We start from the raw sequence: 16,115 nt of genomic DNA on the forward strand, positions 1-16,115 counted from the left end.
GTAAATCTTTACAGGAGTAGAAAGCCTCATCTTTCTCCTGCGGAGCAGCTGGTAGTTTCAAACCGCTGACCTAAAGGTTTGCAGCCCAATTCGTAACCACTACGCTACCAGAGCTCCTTATTCTATCTATATGCTGAACTAATAATCTGATAAATTAGATAATATGAAGAATAATGCAGTGTCAGGATTGGAGGAAGATTAATTAACAACCTTTAGTGGGCAGATGATACCGTCACTCTTGTTAAAAGAGAAGAGGACTTGAAGGATTCCCTGAAGAAGATCAAAGCCTTCAATGACTTATCCATTGCAAATACTTAAAAGGTGACTAAAAATCTAGACCTCACCATATGGAATACACAGTAATAAAATTGACATCTGAGGGAATTTGTTGTTCTTAAGTGCCATCACATCGAATCTGACCCATAACCTCCCTGTACAGGGTTTCCAAGGAGAAGTTAGTGAACTTGAACCACAGACCTCGCAGTTCAAAAGACTTTGCAGTCTGACACATTAGCCCACAGTGCCACATCAGGACTTCCATCTGAGGGACTATTTAAGTATTATCAGATGGAAATTTTAAGTATTATCAGACATAACAAAAAGACCATCACTTGCTCATATGCAAGTCTCGGTTGAAACTGAAGAAAACTAAAATAAGTCCATGATAGCCAAAATATAAACTTGAACATATTCCACTTGAATTTAGAAACTATCACAAGAATAGATTTGATGCATAAAATTCTAATGACTAAAGACCAGTAAAATTATGGATGATTTTAAGAACATCATATAACAAAAAAGCAAAAGGTCATTAGAATGACAGGATAGAAAGAAAAAAGCAAAATGTATGTCAGAAGAGATTATGAAAGTTGCTCTCTAGCATAAAGATGCAAAAGAAAATGGAAGAAATGAGGAAGTAAAACAGCTGAACTGAAAATTTCAAAGAGCAGCTAATGAAGACAAAGTCAAGTGTTATAATGAAATGAGCAAAGACATGGAATTAGGAAACAAAATAGGAAGGACATATTCAGCATTTCACTAACTGAAAGAACTAAAGAAAAAATTTAATTTTCACCTTGCAATATCGATTCCATGGACAAAATATTGAATGACACAGAAAGCATCTAAAGAAGATGAAAGGTATACAGAATCACTATACCAAAAAGAAATAGTTGATGTTCACAACAATTTCAAGAGGTATCGCATGATCAGGAAACAATGGTACCCAGATTTAAAGAAGTCATTGGCACAGAACAAGACACCTGGAATTGATGGAATACTAATTGAAATCTTTTAACAAACTGATGAAGAACTAGAGGCTTGAATTTGATATGGCTTTTCTATCCAATGTCTTAATTCCCAGCAAGTGATTGGGTTATACAGGACTCTATTGCTGAGATTGGTTAGTTTTGCCATCCAACTAGGTGTCTTAGACCATTTTTCTTGAGAAACAAAACCTGTGAAATATGTGGTGCTGTGGGTTAATGTGCCAGGCTGCAAAGCCATTTGAACTGCAAGGTCAGTGGTTTAAGCTCACTAGCTGCTCCTCAGAAACCTTATACAGGATTGCTATGGGTCAGATCGGCACTTAACAACAACAACATATATATAAAGAGACATCTATTATCTTACAATTGTAGAATCCCAGGTCCTGGTGGGAAGAGAGAGAGAGTCCCACACACGTGTCCATTATATTGGGAAAAGGCCACACCAAATGTAAGCATCCCTTTTATGGTATAGTTATTGATAGCCACTTACCATAGAGTTAACTATGCCTGTGTTAGTTTTCAACACCATGGAAATAAGCACATCCCAACTCCTAAACATCTAGAAATCCTGTCCTCATCAAGTTGACACAGAAATCTACCATTATGCTAGGTATAAATGAGCAATCTTAGAAGCAAGAAGGGAAGATCCCAGGACCATCAAGAAGAATGAGCATGAGTGAACCGAGATCCCTACCTAGAAGAATAGTGAAAGCAGAGGCAATGGCAGAGGTGATGGGAGAAACAATGACAGAAGGGATGGCAAAGGGAATGGCAAAACCAAGGGCAGTGGCAGTAGCAAGGAGAGACAGCATTTGAGGGCTCTATGCCTACCCACAGAATGAAGTAGAGGCCAAGGGACCACATAACTGAGAGGCCGAAGACAAGAGTAGGGCATGCCAATAGTATAACAGACAAGAGCCATTTCTGACTGGAGAACTGCTGCATCCTGAGTTGAATTTGAACCTGAATTGTAACCTGCTCATTTCCCTAATAAAATTTATAGTCATGAATATTATTACGAGTTCTGTATAGACATTGGAATGAATTATCAAACTCAGATTTGAAGCAAAGAATGCTGTGGGAGGGATAGTTGGTATCAGAATATGGTAAAGAATATTGTAGGGTGGAAGCATGTCTAACCTGCACTTGAAAGGAATTGACCTTTGGTTGATTTTGAATTTGATTCTCTTTACCACTAGTGAAGCCATTGGTGCCAATTCCAACTCATCCTCCAAAAGATGGGTACCACATGGTTTTTGAGGTTGGTGTTGGTAGCTGGATTCATCGCAATGGCTCCACACTTATGAAAGCATGAGGTTTTGTAACAGAAAGAACCAAGGTGCATGGGAAGTAAATATTTTTATTTTTCAATAGTTAGTATGGATTTTGTTGCCTAGTGGTTACAAGTTGGGCTACTAAATTCAAAGTCAACAGTTCAAAACAACAAGTGATTCTGTGGGAGAAAGATGAGGCTTTCTGCTTTACAGCCTTGGAAACCCTATGCCAGGTCACTATGAGTTGGAGCCAACTCCATGGCATACCATCAACAATGACTAAAAGGAATCGTTGTCGTCGTTAAGTGCCATCGAGTCGGTTCCGACCCATAGCGACCCTGTACAGGGTTTCCGAGGGTGTATGTTGTTGTTGTTGTTACGTGCCGTCGAGTCGGTTCCGACCCATAGCGACCCTGAGATATAAAATACATAATCTGAGGGCAGAAATGCAGTTTCTGGAATTTCCTAAAGCAGATGTCAAGCTGGTTAAAATAAATGACGGATAAGGGTCAGGGACTACTGGATCTACTCCACCAGAGGCCTAGTGCTATATGCATATGAATGGATTTAGTCTAAGTGTGGAGAAGAAAAGATTGCACTTAAGTGCTTTCAAAAGTTTTATGTTTGAATGTTTTCAAACTCTATGGGTATTGGTTTCTTCTGCCTACTATTAGAAAGTACACGTGCTTGTGTGATGAAAATGAATATTGTGAATTATGATTATAGAGAGTTTGTAAACCCAACTTCAACTTACACTTTGTTGTTGTTGCTGTTAGGTGCCATTGAGTTGGTACTGGCTTATAGCAACCCTATGCACAACAGAACAAAGCATTGCCCTTTCCTGATTCAACCGCACAATTTTTGCCATGCTTGAGCCCATTCATGCTGCCATATTACCAATCTATCTCACTGGGGAGCTTCCTCTTTTGCTCTGACCCTCCACCTTACCAAAAATGATATCTTTCTCCAGCGACTGGTCCCTCCTGAAAATATGTCCAAAGTATGAGAGACGAAGTTTGACCATCCTGGCCTCCAAGGAGCACTCTGACTGTACTTCTTCCAACACAGATCTGTTGGTTCTTTTGGGAGTCCATGGCATTTCAATATTCTCCTACACCACCATAACTCAAAAGCATCAATTTTTCCAGTCTTTTTTATTCACTGTTCAGCTTCCACATGCATATGAGATTATTGAAAATACCAATGCTTGGGTCACTTGCGCCTTAGTCTTCAAGCTTCCATCTTTGCTCTTCAACACTTTAAAAAGGTCTTAAGCAAAAGATTTGCCTAATAGGGAAGTTAGAATTTGACCAGAAGTAGCTTTTTGTTTTGTTGTTGTTGTTAAGTGCCTTTGAGTCGGTTCCGACCCATAGCGACCCTGTACAGGGTTTCCAAGGGTGTAAATCTTTACGGGAGTAGAAAGCCTCATCTTTCTCCCGCGGAGCGGCTGGTAGTTTCGAACCACTGACCTTAAGGTTCGCAGCCCGATTCGTAATCCCTGCGCTACCAGAACTCCTTTTTGTTTTAGGCCTTTTAAAATACAGGCCTTAGGTGAAATTCTGAGCCCCACCCAGAACCTTCAGAGTTAGTGTATTTGTATTTGAAAAGGCATGCATATCCACCTAGAATTGCTGAGCAAACAGGAAATTCCTGATTCAAAGAAAGACCTGCAGGAAAAGAAAAAGAAAAAAAAAAGAGGACTGCTTGGCTTTTTGAATTTGAAACAAGCTGTTTGGCCAGAGAGGTATCAAGGCAAGTCTGCCCATAAGAGAAACCCTCTTCTAGGACTGAAAGTTAAAGAGAACTGGTGAGTCATCTAATATGCTGGCTGTGGACCACCTTGGTCTACTTGTTGAGTGGAAATGGGGAAAATACAGGAATGAAGACAAGGGCTGAGTTTGGACATGTTCTATTGGCACCCATGGATATTAAGATGAGAGAGCTCAAGAAGGGCTGAATGGTCTGAAATTTTAGGGAGTTGTGAACTCCTGAGACCATGAGCACTGACCTAATTCCTGAGGTTTATGGCTGAGAGTAAAGAGGTCAGTGGATCTGAAGTGCAGGATGGTGTATGTGAAACTCCAAACTTACAGCTCATACCACGTTGACCTAGCTTGGCCAATCTGCTCCATGAGACCTCTTTAAAGTGTCCAATAACAAAAATGTCAGTTTGAGTACTAAGGTGTGCCTACCCAGGACATGTTACTTAAAATCACCTCATATGCATATGAAAGCAGGACCTTGAATAAGGAAGACCATAGAATAATTGATGCATTTGAGTTACAGTACTAGAGAAGAATATTTAAAGTACATGGTGATAGAATCCCACATCCACATGCATAATAAAATGGCTGCATGCTGCGTTTCCTCTCTCCCTACTGGAAAGTCCTCTCTCCTTACAGGCACATCATCCCTAGTCAATCTATCACCTATCTCCACTAATCTCAACCCCTCCCTCCTCTTTACCCAGTATAAAAATCCTTCACCCAGCAACACCTCCCTCCCTTTTATTCAGACCTCCAACAAAGCCTTACATGAGGGTGTTTGTGTTCTGGTTCATTCCCTCTCACATTTATGGTGCTGAAACCCAGAAGGGACTTTGCCGGGACCCAGGATGATCCCCAGCTCTTGGGTTGATCTGCCTTCCGGCTGTCCCTACTGAACTTGCTTACCAAACACCCACCCAGGGACCCTCATCCATTGCTGTTGTTCACTTTTACAGCCACACACCAGTCAACAATCTCAGGGTGAGTGTTTGGGCATGCATCCCTCTCTCAGGTCCTCTGTGCTGTAAAATAAGTCCTAGCGCTAGGCCAGACAGACTCTTCTCAACTGTGGCTCAGGATTGCTGCTCTCGGGGGACGTCCCATGAGCTCAATTCCTTCCTCTTCTCTCAGTGGTCTGGCAATAGAGATGAGGATTTTTTTTTTGCCCTTCTCCTCAGAGGCTTCCTGATTCTCACCCTAACTCTCCAGCCTCGGGCTGCCTCCTGTGCAATCTTAAGACTCTAGGGCTACAAGCTGATATCAAGCCAGGATTCTTACTCTTTTTCTGTAATCAAGAGTGGCCTCAATATAAACTTGATAATGGTTCCAAATGGCCGGAGAATGGCACCTTCAATTTCAATATCCTTTGTGACCTTGATAACTCTGTCAATGCAGCGGCAAGTGGCCTGAGGTCTCCTACATACAGTCTTTCTTTTCTCTCTGTTCTCATCCTTCTCTCAGTCTGACTTTCACCCCGTCTCAAATCCTGCTAGTCCTTGAGAAACCACCCTCCACCCAAGACCCAACCTCACTCCCCAACGCTTCCTCTTTAGATTCATTAGACCATGCCCATCCCCCACTTGCACTTCCCCCTCCGTACAACCCTTTTTCCTCCTCTGCACTGTCCTCCTCCTCTTCCTGCTCTCCTCCACCATCTGGCCTTACCTACTCTGCTGTACCTTCCCTCTCCACTACATACTCGGTCCCGAGACCTCTCTCATCGATCCTAATACCCACCCCTGCTCACCCCTGAAGCTGTTATGCTGGGTAGCTGGGGCAAAGGGCATTGTCCATGTCTATGTTCCCTTTTCCCTATCTGAACTCTCACAAATTGAAAAGAAGCTAGGAAATATCTCTCCCTATCCAGACACCTACATCAAACAATTCAAATACCTCACTCAATCTTGTGATCTCACCTGGCATGACCTCTACATCACTCTCACTTCCACACCATCTCCTGATGAAAGGGAAAGGGTCTGGATAGTGGCTCAGACTTTTGCTGATGAGGTGCATGCTATGAGCAACGATAAGCCAGTGGGAACTCAAGCAGTTCCCCTGAGAAGATCTCTCTTAGGATTATCAACCACGCCACATCAACCATGGACTTAGAGATCATATGATTCTTTGCTTTGCAGAAGGCTTAAAGAAAACTGCTCATAAGGCAGTCAATTATGACAGAATTAGAAATATCACCCAAAAGTCAGACGAAAACCCAGCCCAATTTCTGTCATGTCTAATGGAGGCCTTATAAAATACACCAAACTAGATCCAACATCCCTAGTAGGTATAACAGTTATTAACACTGATTTCATCTCTCAGTCGGCCCCAGACATATAAAAAGGAAACTAAAAAAATTGAGTAGGGTCCCCAAACAAATCAACAGGACCTCTTAAACGTGGCCTTCACGGTCTATGATGGTAGAGAAGAACAGGAAAAACATGAAGAGGTCCAAAGAGCCAAGGCAAAATTCCTGCTACTGGCCAATGTTCTATAGGGTTCCAGACCAAAGAAGGGGTATGACACAATATCCTCTGGGGCATCACCTGGGCCCCACTTCAAATGTAACCAAGAAGGTCATTGGGCAAAAAACTGCCCCAACCCTCATCCTACCCTTGGCCCCATGCCACGCCTGCAAACAGGAGGGACATTGGGAGGTTGATTGCCCCTTTCTCCAGAGAAGGAAGGGATCAATAGCCCCCCAGTCCCAACAAATAAAGGGGTTTGCCTTACCAGAGCTTCTAGGATTGGCCGCAGACAACTGAAGGTGCCTGGGATCACCGGCTCCCATAGAAATAACTCACAGTGAACCCAGGGTAATGGTCCATGTTTCAGGTAAGCCAGTCTCTTCTTTTAGACACCATGGCCACTTACTCAGCTCTAACAGAATACTTAGGGCAGACACACCCTATCCCTATATTGATAGTTGGGGTTGATGAAGTCCCTACTTGACTTGTCATCACAGAACCCCTAGCATGCTCACTTAATGACACCCCATTCGCATACACCTTTCTAGTTCTACCCAAGTTCCCTACACCAATCCTAGGATGAGACATTCTAGCTGAGTTCAAAGCTGCCCTCAAATTATACCCCAGCTTGAGGACTAAGGTGCGCCTGACTCAAGCCACGGTATTTTTAATAACCTCATATACATGCAAAAGCTGGACAGTGAATAAGGAAGACCGTAGAAAAATTGATGCCTCTGAGTTATGGTGTTGGAGGAGAATATTGAAAGTGCCATGGGCTGCCAAAAGAACCAATAGGTCAATTTTGGAAGAAGTAGAATGCTCCTTAGAGGCCAAGATGGCCAAAGTTCATCTCTCATACTTCGGACATATTGTCAGGAGGGAGAAGTTGCTGTAGAAGGATATCATGTTTGGTAAGGTGGAGGGTCAGAGAAGGAGAGGAATACCCCCAATGAGATCTCTCTGTTGACAATCTTTTCCTCTGCTGGCAAGCCCTACCTCCACATACTCCCGTAGACATACCTCCATGTTAACTTGCCACCTGGCCTTCCTTGCCCCCTTTGGGGCACTATCTATCATTCTTGAAGTAGGGCTCTTCACTGTCTCAACCCCTGAGTGGCCTCACCATTCTCAAATAAATTTTGCCTTATTCTTTCTCCTCATAGTGGGACTTATCATCCCAGTATGTTCTCCATACTCTTTATCTCAAGTTTGAGGATCAGATTGTGCCCTAGCCAAAATGGCAAAACATGCTCAAGCCCTCACAGCCATGTATTGCTCCAGTGTCCTAAACTTTATGCACTCTGCCTGCTATCTGGGACAAACAACTGTCACCAGAGCAGTTTTGTGGCATCAGAGTACGGTACCTATCCAAACTCTTTAACTGCATGGCTTCCCAATCCACAGCTTGCAAAAGATGGTGGAACAAGCTTGTTTGCTGGACATATCAAACCCAAGTAAGGATGACAGATGGGGGTGGGAGGGAGGGGGCAGATGCAGCAAGGAAAAAGATCAGTATAGAAGCTGCAAGGAACTCACACAACAGCTGGACCCAGATATAAAGGGTTATGAATGTGGCTAGATCCTGACAGCATCCGCTGACCCCAATGCACGTTAATCACTGAAATAGGAACCATATTCAATAAAACCTCATACTGTGTTTGTTTGTCCTATAGGGACCTGGGTTCTTAGCTGTTACCACTGACCTAGTCCCTAAATCATATCCTAATACAATCACCATACAATACATAGGACCTCTCCTCAAGGAGATTGGCCTCAGTAATTCAACCAACCTCACCTGCATTGACTCCAAGGCACATAACAACAACAACACCTGAATCCATAACCACAACAGCATCACTAACCTTTCCTCCCTCTCCCTTCCAAACCCCTGGTGCACTGACATAACAAAGGTAAGCAACCCAACATGTGGGCTGCAAAGAATATTTTTCTTATGTGGAAAAGAAATTTTCAAATGTCTACCCGTACAAACCTGTGTAGGGTCACATATTTAATCCCTGTGGCCTGAATCTTCACCCCCATCCAATATGAATACCATATTCTTCCCTTCTCACTGCACTCACTGAGCAATAGGGGTAGCCATAGGAATAGGAATTAGCAGCCTGCTAGGAGTGGGAATGGGAGTGGGGGGGAATAGGAACATCCATATATCCCAAAAATTATGCCTGAATGGTGACATAGAGAGGGTAGCAGACACCCTCCTTGCTTTACAAAATCAAGTTAAACAAACCATGGTTGGACTCTAATATCCTCCTGGTGGCCTTGGCTCCTCCCCTTCCTAGGGCCATTAACTATAATCCTCCTGATACTGTTATTTGGCCCCTGCCTGTTTCACTGTCTTCAAAATTTTCTTCAGGAATGCACAAGAGCCTTTTAAAAAGCAGAAGGTGGGCAAATTCCTCATGGCCAGATACTAACCACTGTCAAGCTACAGGGCTAGCCAGCCAGAAGAACACAACAGATACATAGTTCCCTCCTCTTAGGTTCCTTCTAACAGGAAGCAGCTCCAGAAGAAATGATCTCGCCCCTGCACCCATAACAACAAAAGACTAGAATGATAGAATCCCTCATCCACGTGCATAATAAAATGGCTGCTTGCCACACTTCCTCTCTCCCTACCAGAACTTCCTCTCTCCCTACCATCAGGTCATCCCTAGTCAACCTATCACCTACCTCCACTAATCTCAGCTCATCCCTCCTCTTTACACAGTATAAAAATCCATCACCCGGCAACACCTTCCTCTCTTTTCCTCAGACCTCCAATAAACCCTTACATGTTTACATGTGGGTGTTTGTGTTCCGGGTCATTCCACCTCACACATGGACTCCAAAAGATTAAGCAAATCTGTATTGGAAGAAATACATACAGAATGCTCCATGGAAGCCAAGACTTAGTCTCTCATACTTTGGACATATGATCAGGATGAACCAGTGACTGGAGAAGGGCATCATGCTTGGTAAAGTGGGATGACTGGAGAAATAGAGGGAGACTCCCAAGGAGATGGATTGTAAAATTGGCAAGAGCAATGGGATCAAGCACAGCAACAACAGCAAGCTTACCAAAACAACATCAGATGAAGATAAAGATACTGGTACTGTGAACAAATGTAATAGCTATAATTTGATGGGACTGGACATTTGCTTCTGGATTGCAGTTGCTCAAAATTCCAACCAGGATGGAATATTCTTCAGATAAAGGAACATGGATTGTCAGAAGAATAAATAAATCTTTGTTGGAAGAGGTACAACCAGAATGGTCCTTGGAAACAAGGATGGTGAGAATGCATCTTTCATATTTGGACATGTTACCAGGAGGTACCTGTCCTGGAGAAGGACATCATGCTTTGTAAAGTTGAGGAAGAACAAAAAAGGGGAAGACCATCAAAATGGATGTCAGAAAAGATCCTGAAACTTGCTCTTCAGAGTAAAGAGGATAATATAAGGAAATGAAGCTATGAGGAGGTAAAAGAGCTATTAAAAAATAATAATAAATGAAAGGGTATCTCAGAAACACAAAGTCAAATATACAATGAAATGTGCAAAGATCTGGAGTTAGAAAGCCAAAAGGGAAAAATGCACTCAGTATTTCTCAAGCTGAAATAATTAAAGAAAAATTTCAAGCTTCCACTTGCAATATTGAAGGGGGGTGTATGACAGAGTCCTGGTGTGGCACTTTGGGTTAATGTGCCAGACTGCAAAGCCATTTGAACTCCAAGGTCAGTGGTTCAAGCTCATCAGCTGTTCCTTGGGAACCCTATACAGGGTTGCCATGCGTCGGAACCAACTCGAAGGCACATAACCACCACCAAGCTGTTTCAGTCATGGTTCACACTCTTAATTCCTGCACATTATTTTCTGTAATACAAACATGAATTGCCAAGCATCTATGCTTAAACAATATTTGAAATGCAATGTGTCAAATGTGAATGATGAAAATTCCTATAATATACTCCTATGAATTGATGTTTTCTCTTATTATCCTCAAAATAATTTATACTGAAATGACTATTTTTAATGGGCATCACTAAATTTATGCAGTTACCAAAGTTATATTGCTTCAAAAGCAGGCACCTTATCTGTAGCACAGAAATTCTGAAGACAAATTCAGCTAATTAGGGAGCATCCTTTTAAGCATTTTGAACAACTTAGTAGAAAATGACTTTGCAATAAGTATTATGAATTATTTGAAGAAAAGTCAGCTAAGGAACCCTGAAAAAGCTATGGAATAAGTTTGATATATACATTTATAAGAGAGTGAAAGTTTACATTCATATCTAATATTTTAACATTGACAAATGTTTGATGTAGTGCTATAGAAGAATGTTCTGGTATATTTGGAATTTCAAAATTCTAATTATATTTTTGTTATTGGACATGCTCTGTCTTTTTTCACAGATTTTTTGCCAACAGTTTTGTATAATCTGTCAACATAAAATATTCGTTTTCAAAAATATGTAAGTAACCTCTACAATTAAGGTATAAATATGGTTAAACATTATTATTGTTAGGTGCCATCAAGTTGGTACTGACACATAGCTACCCTATGCAAAAGAAAATGAAACTCTGCCCTGTCCTGGGCCAATCTCACAACTGTTGCCACGCTTGAGTCCATTGATGCTGCCACTTTGCCAATCCATCTCACTGGGGGTCTTCCTCTTTATCTCTGACCCTCCACCTTACCAAACATGATATCCTTCTCCAGTGATTGGTCCCTCCCAATAATATGTTCAAAGTATGAGAGACAAAGTTTGACAATCCTGACTTCCAACGAGGCCTTTGTCTGCACTTCTTCCAACACAGATCTATTGATTCTTTTGGCAGCCCATGGCACTTTCAATATTCTCCTCCAACATGGTAACTCAAAAGCATCAATTCTTCTATAATTTAAACATTAGTTTAATAAAATGACTTGTAAAGTGAATAGACTGCAAATGGCATTTTTAAATGAGGTACCAATGTCAGGGCAACTAATTTTAGTAGAGTTATTTTACTGTTTACTTTCATTTGTTGCATATATGTAGTATACCTACAAAATTATTTAAATAATTCTATTGATGAGATAACTTACTTTAAAAACTTATTTATTTAAATTAAAATGATCCTATTTTCATTGTATTGTGCTTATAGAGGATATCTGTCTATTGCTCTTTTTGATTTGTTTTTATGCTTTGATTACTTTGCAATGAATTGATTTTTGCAGAGTATAACAGGAATCAAAACTTAATATTGACTTTTAACATATATTAAAATGAAAGATAATTCTCAAATACATAGCTATTATCTCAAAAGTCTGGGACAATAAAGCTGTTTTAAGGATCAGTATGTTCTTCACTAAAATAAAAAAAAAGCCTATGAACCTATCACTTCATTAGCAAGAAAGCATTGCTATTGTAAAATGAATGAAGAGACTTCCCTTCTATTTGAAGTATTCAGAGATTAGATAATCATGCAAAGGTAGTTAACTTCAAGTGTCAATAAAGATGATGAATATTTTGGTGAAAAGGTAGAGGGGCTTTATTTACTACAGGAAAGAAGTTTGTGACAAAGCTGCATTTGAAGTTGTTTTTATTCAACCAAGTTTATATTCTTCTTATATTATTGACAGTAGTATCAGGTAAATTGGACTTCCTGAATTAAATTTAAAAACAAACAACAGTAACAAAAATTATATCTTCCAAATTTTTCAAGTTTCTTATTTCTTTTGTTACATGTGCTTCAGAAAATACAGACAGAATATGTCTAACCAAATATTGATGTACTTTTTGTTGTTGAAGTCTCTTTGTTTTGATTTAATGTTTTACTGAAAATGAGTGAAGGTTAACAACAGATTATCATTTTTACATTCAACAAATGTATCACTTTGTTTCATCACAATAATCACAATCCATTTATTGCAACAGCAGTTATCCCATTTTCTCGCTGCCTAAGACTTGAGCACAGTATTGAAGAAGAGTGGTGACAAAGGGCAAAGGAATGCTTTTAGTTTCTCTACATTGAGAGCATTGTTAGCTGCTAGATTTGTACATTAGCCCTCAAATTTGTTGAGAAAGTTCCCTTCTATTCCTATTTTCTCTTCCTACTTGTCTGTCAGTTTGTGTACTGTGGTGGTTTGCATGTTGCTGTGATGTTGGTAGCTATGCCATGGGTATTTTAAATACCAACAGGGTTACACAAGGAGGAGAGGTTTCAGATGAGCTTTCAGATGAAGACAGACTAGGAATGAGAAATGGATTATTTCCAAATACTTAGCCAACAGAAAACCTTATGAATAAGAGTGAAAAGTTTTCAGTTCCAGAATATTGAATATTGAATCATGATAATGACAAACACCACAGTAATGTCAGTATAGTGCCAGAAAGTAAGTCCTTCAGGTTGGAGAGCATTCAAAATGTGACTGGGGAATATCTGCCTCTTAAAGTAGAGTTGACCTTAATGAATCAAATGGAGCAAATCCTTCAGGCCATTCATTTGCTGATGGTGTACAACACAAACGAAAAGAAAGAGCTGTTGTTGTTAGGTGCCATCGAGTCGGTACTGACTCATCGACCTTATGCACAGCAGAATGAAACACTGCACCATCCTGGGCCAACTTCACTATTGTTGCCATACTTGAGTCCATCGATGCTGCCACTTGGCCAATCCATCTCATTGGAGGGTCTTCCTCTTTTTCTCTGACCCTCCACCTTACCAAATTGATATCCTTCTCCAGCGACTAGTCCCTCCTGACAATATGTCCAAAGTATGAGCGACAAAATTTGGTCATCTTAGCCTCTAAGGAGCACTCTGGCTGCACTTCTTCCAAAATTGGTTCTTTTCACAGCCTATGGCACTTTCAATATTCTCCTCCAACACCATAACTCAAAAGCATCCATTCTTCTATGGTCTTCCTTATTCACTGTCCATCTTTCACATGCATACGAGGTTATTGAAAATACCATGTCTTGGGTCAGGCTCACCTTAGTCCTCAAGCTGACATCTTTGCTCTTCAACACTTTAAAAAGGTGTTTTGCAGCAGATTGGCCTATTACAATACATCGTTTGATTTCTTGACTGCTGCTTCCGTGAGTGTTGATAGTTGATCCAAGAAGAATGAAGTCATTGACAACTTGAATCATTTCTTTGTTGATAAGATTTATTGGTCCAGTGGTAAAGATTTTTTTTTTTTCATTGCATTGAGATGTAATCCATACTGAAGACTGTGCTCTTTGATCTTCATCAGTAAATGTTTTAAATCCTCTTCACTTTCAAAAAGCAAGACTGTATCATCTGCATATCACAGGTTGTTAATGAGTCTTCCTCCAATCCTGATGCCACATTTTTCTTCATATAATCTAGCTTCTCGGATTATTTGCTCAGCATATAAATTGAATAAATATGGTGAAAGAATACAACCTTGTTGCACACCTTTCTTAATTTTAAACCATTCAGTGTTCCCATGTTACACCCATTAATAATCCAAACATGGAATGTACAAAGTATGAATGCAGGAATATTAAAAGTTATAGAAAAATGAAATGAAACACATAAACATCAAAACGCCAGACATTGTTTTTAGATGCCATTGAGTAGGTAACAACTCATAGCTACCCTATGCACAACAGAACAAAATACTGACAAGCTCTGTGCCAACCTCACTATTATTACTATATTTGAGCCTATCACTGGTGCTCCTGTGCCAATCCACCTCTTTGGGGGTCTTTTTCATTACTCTCATCTTTCATTTTACCAAACATGATATCCTTTTCCAGAGACTAGTCCCTTCTGACAAAATGTCTGAAGTAGGAGAAGTGAAGTTTAGCTATCCTGGCTACCAGGGTGCATTCTGGCTATACTTATGCCAAAACAGATTGGTTTGCTCTTTTGGCAGTCCATGGTACTTTTAACATTCTGCTCCAACACCGTAGCTCAAATTCACAAATTCTTCAATGGTTTTCTTTATACATTCTTCAACTTTTGAATGCATATGGGGTTATTAAAAATATTATGGATTGGGTCAACCACACTTTAGTCCTCAAACTGACTTCTTTGCTCTTGAACACTTTAAAGATGTCTTGTGAAACAGATTTACCTAATGTAATACATCATTTGATTTCTTGACTACTGGTTCCTTGAGTGTTGCTAGTTAATCAGAGCAAAATGAAGTCTTTGACAACTTCTATTTGTTCCATTTACCATGATCCCATTTACTGATCCACTGTTGAGTCTTTGTGTTTTCTTTATGTTAAGGTGCAACCCTTACCAAAGGCTGTTGTCTTTGATCTTCATAAGAAAGTATTTTAAATATTCTTCATTTTCAGCAAGCAAGATTGTATCACCTGCAAATCACAGGTTATTTATGAGTCTTCCTTCTATTCTGAGGCTATATTTGTCTTCATATAATCCAACTTCTTGTATTATTTGCTCAGCATATACATTGAATAAGTATGGTGAAAGAATATAACCCAGGCAGACAGCTTTCCTAATTTTAAACCATTCGATGTTCCCTTGATCTGATCAAATAACTACCTCTTGGTTCATGTACACATTCTTCCTAAGCACAATTGTGTTCTGGAATACTCATTCTCCACAATGCTGTATTTAGTTTCTCATGACCCACTTAATTTAAAGCTTTTTTATAGTCAATAAAGCACAGATAAACATCTTTCTGCTATTCTCTGCTTTCAGACAAGATCCCTTTGATAGCAGCAGTGATATAACTCATTCTAAGACCTCTTCTGAATGCAGCTTGAACCTCTGAAAATTCTATCATGTATGGGTGCAGCCTTATTTGAATTATCTTTAACAAATTTTTAATTGCATGGGATACTAATGATATTGTCCGAAAATTACCACATTCTGTTGGGTAACCATTCTTTAGAATGGACACAGATATGGAATTCTTCCAATAACTTGAACAGATTGTTATCTTCCCTGTAGGTATATGGATATTATCCTATCCTATGCATTAGTGAGCTGAAATGTACTGGCATTGGGCATTTTGAAACTGTCAATCACATGGTTTACTATACTGGGAATGGTAATTTGAATAGGAATAGTGTCACAGTCATCATCAAAAAGAACATATCAAGATCTATCTTGAAGTACACCACTGTTTATTTTAGGATAATATCCATACACCTACAAGGAAGACAAATAAATACCACTATTATTCAAATGTATGAAGCAACCCCTAACGCCAGTAATGATGGAATTGTAGAATTCTACCAGCTTCTTTCTTTCTTTTCATTTGCTGAAAGTGAAGAGGACTTGAAACATTTACTGATGAAGATCAAAGAACACAGCCTTTGGTATGGGTTGCATCTCAATGTCAGAAAAACAAAAATC

General features: G+C 40.0%; 1 pseudogene; it reads left to right on the forward strand.

Moving 5' to 3' along the window:
* The window catches only part of LOC102821400, a 61,340-nt pseudogene that overhangs the window by 36,701 nt on the left and 8,524 nt on the right, over positions 1-16,115 (forward strand).

This window comes from Chrysochloris asiatica, unplaced genomic scaffold (assembly GCF_000296735.1).
Source record: "Chrysochloris asiatica unplaced genomic scaffold, ChrAsi1.0 scaffold00414, whole genome shotgun sequence".
NCBI classification, from domain to species: domain Eukaryota; kingdom Metazoa; phylum Chordata; class Mammalia; order Afrosoricida; family Chrysochloridae; genus Chrysochloris; species Chrysochloris asiatica.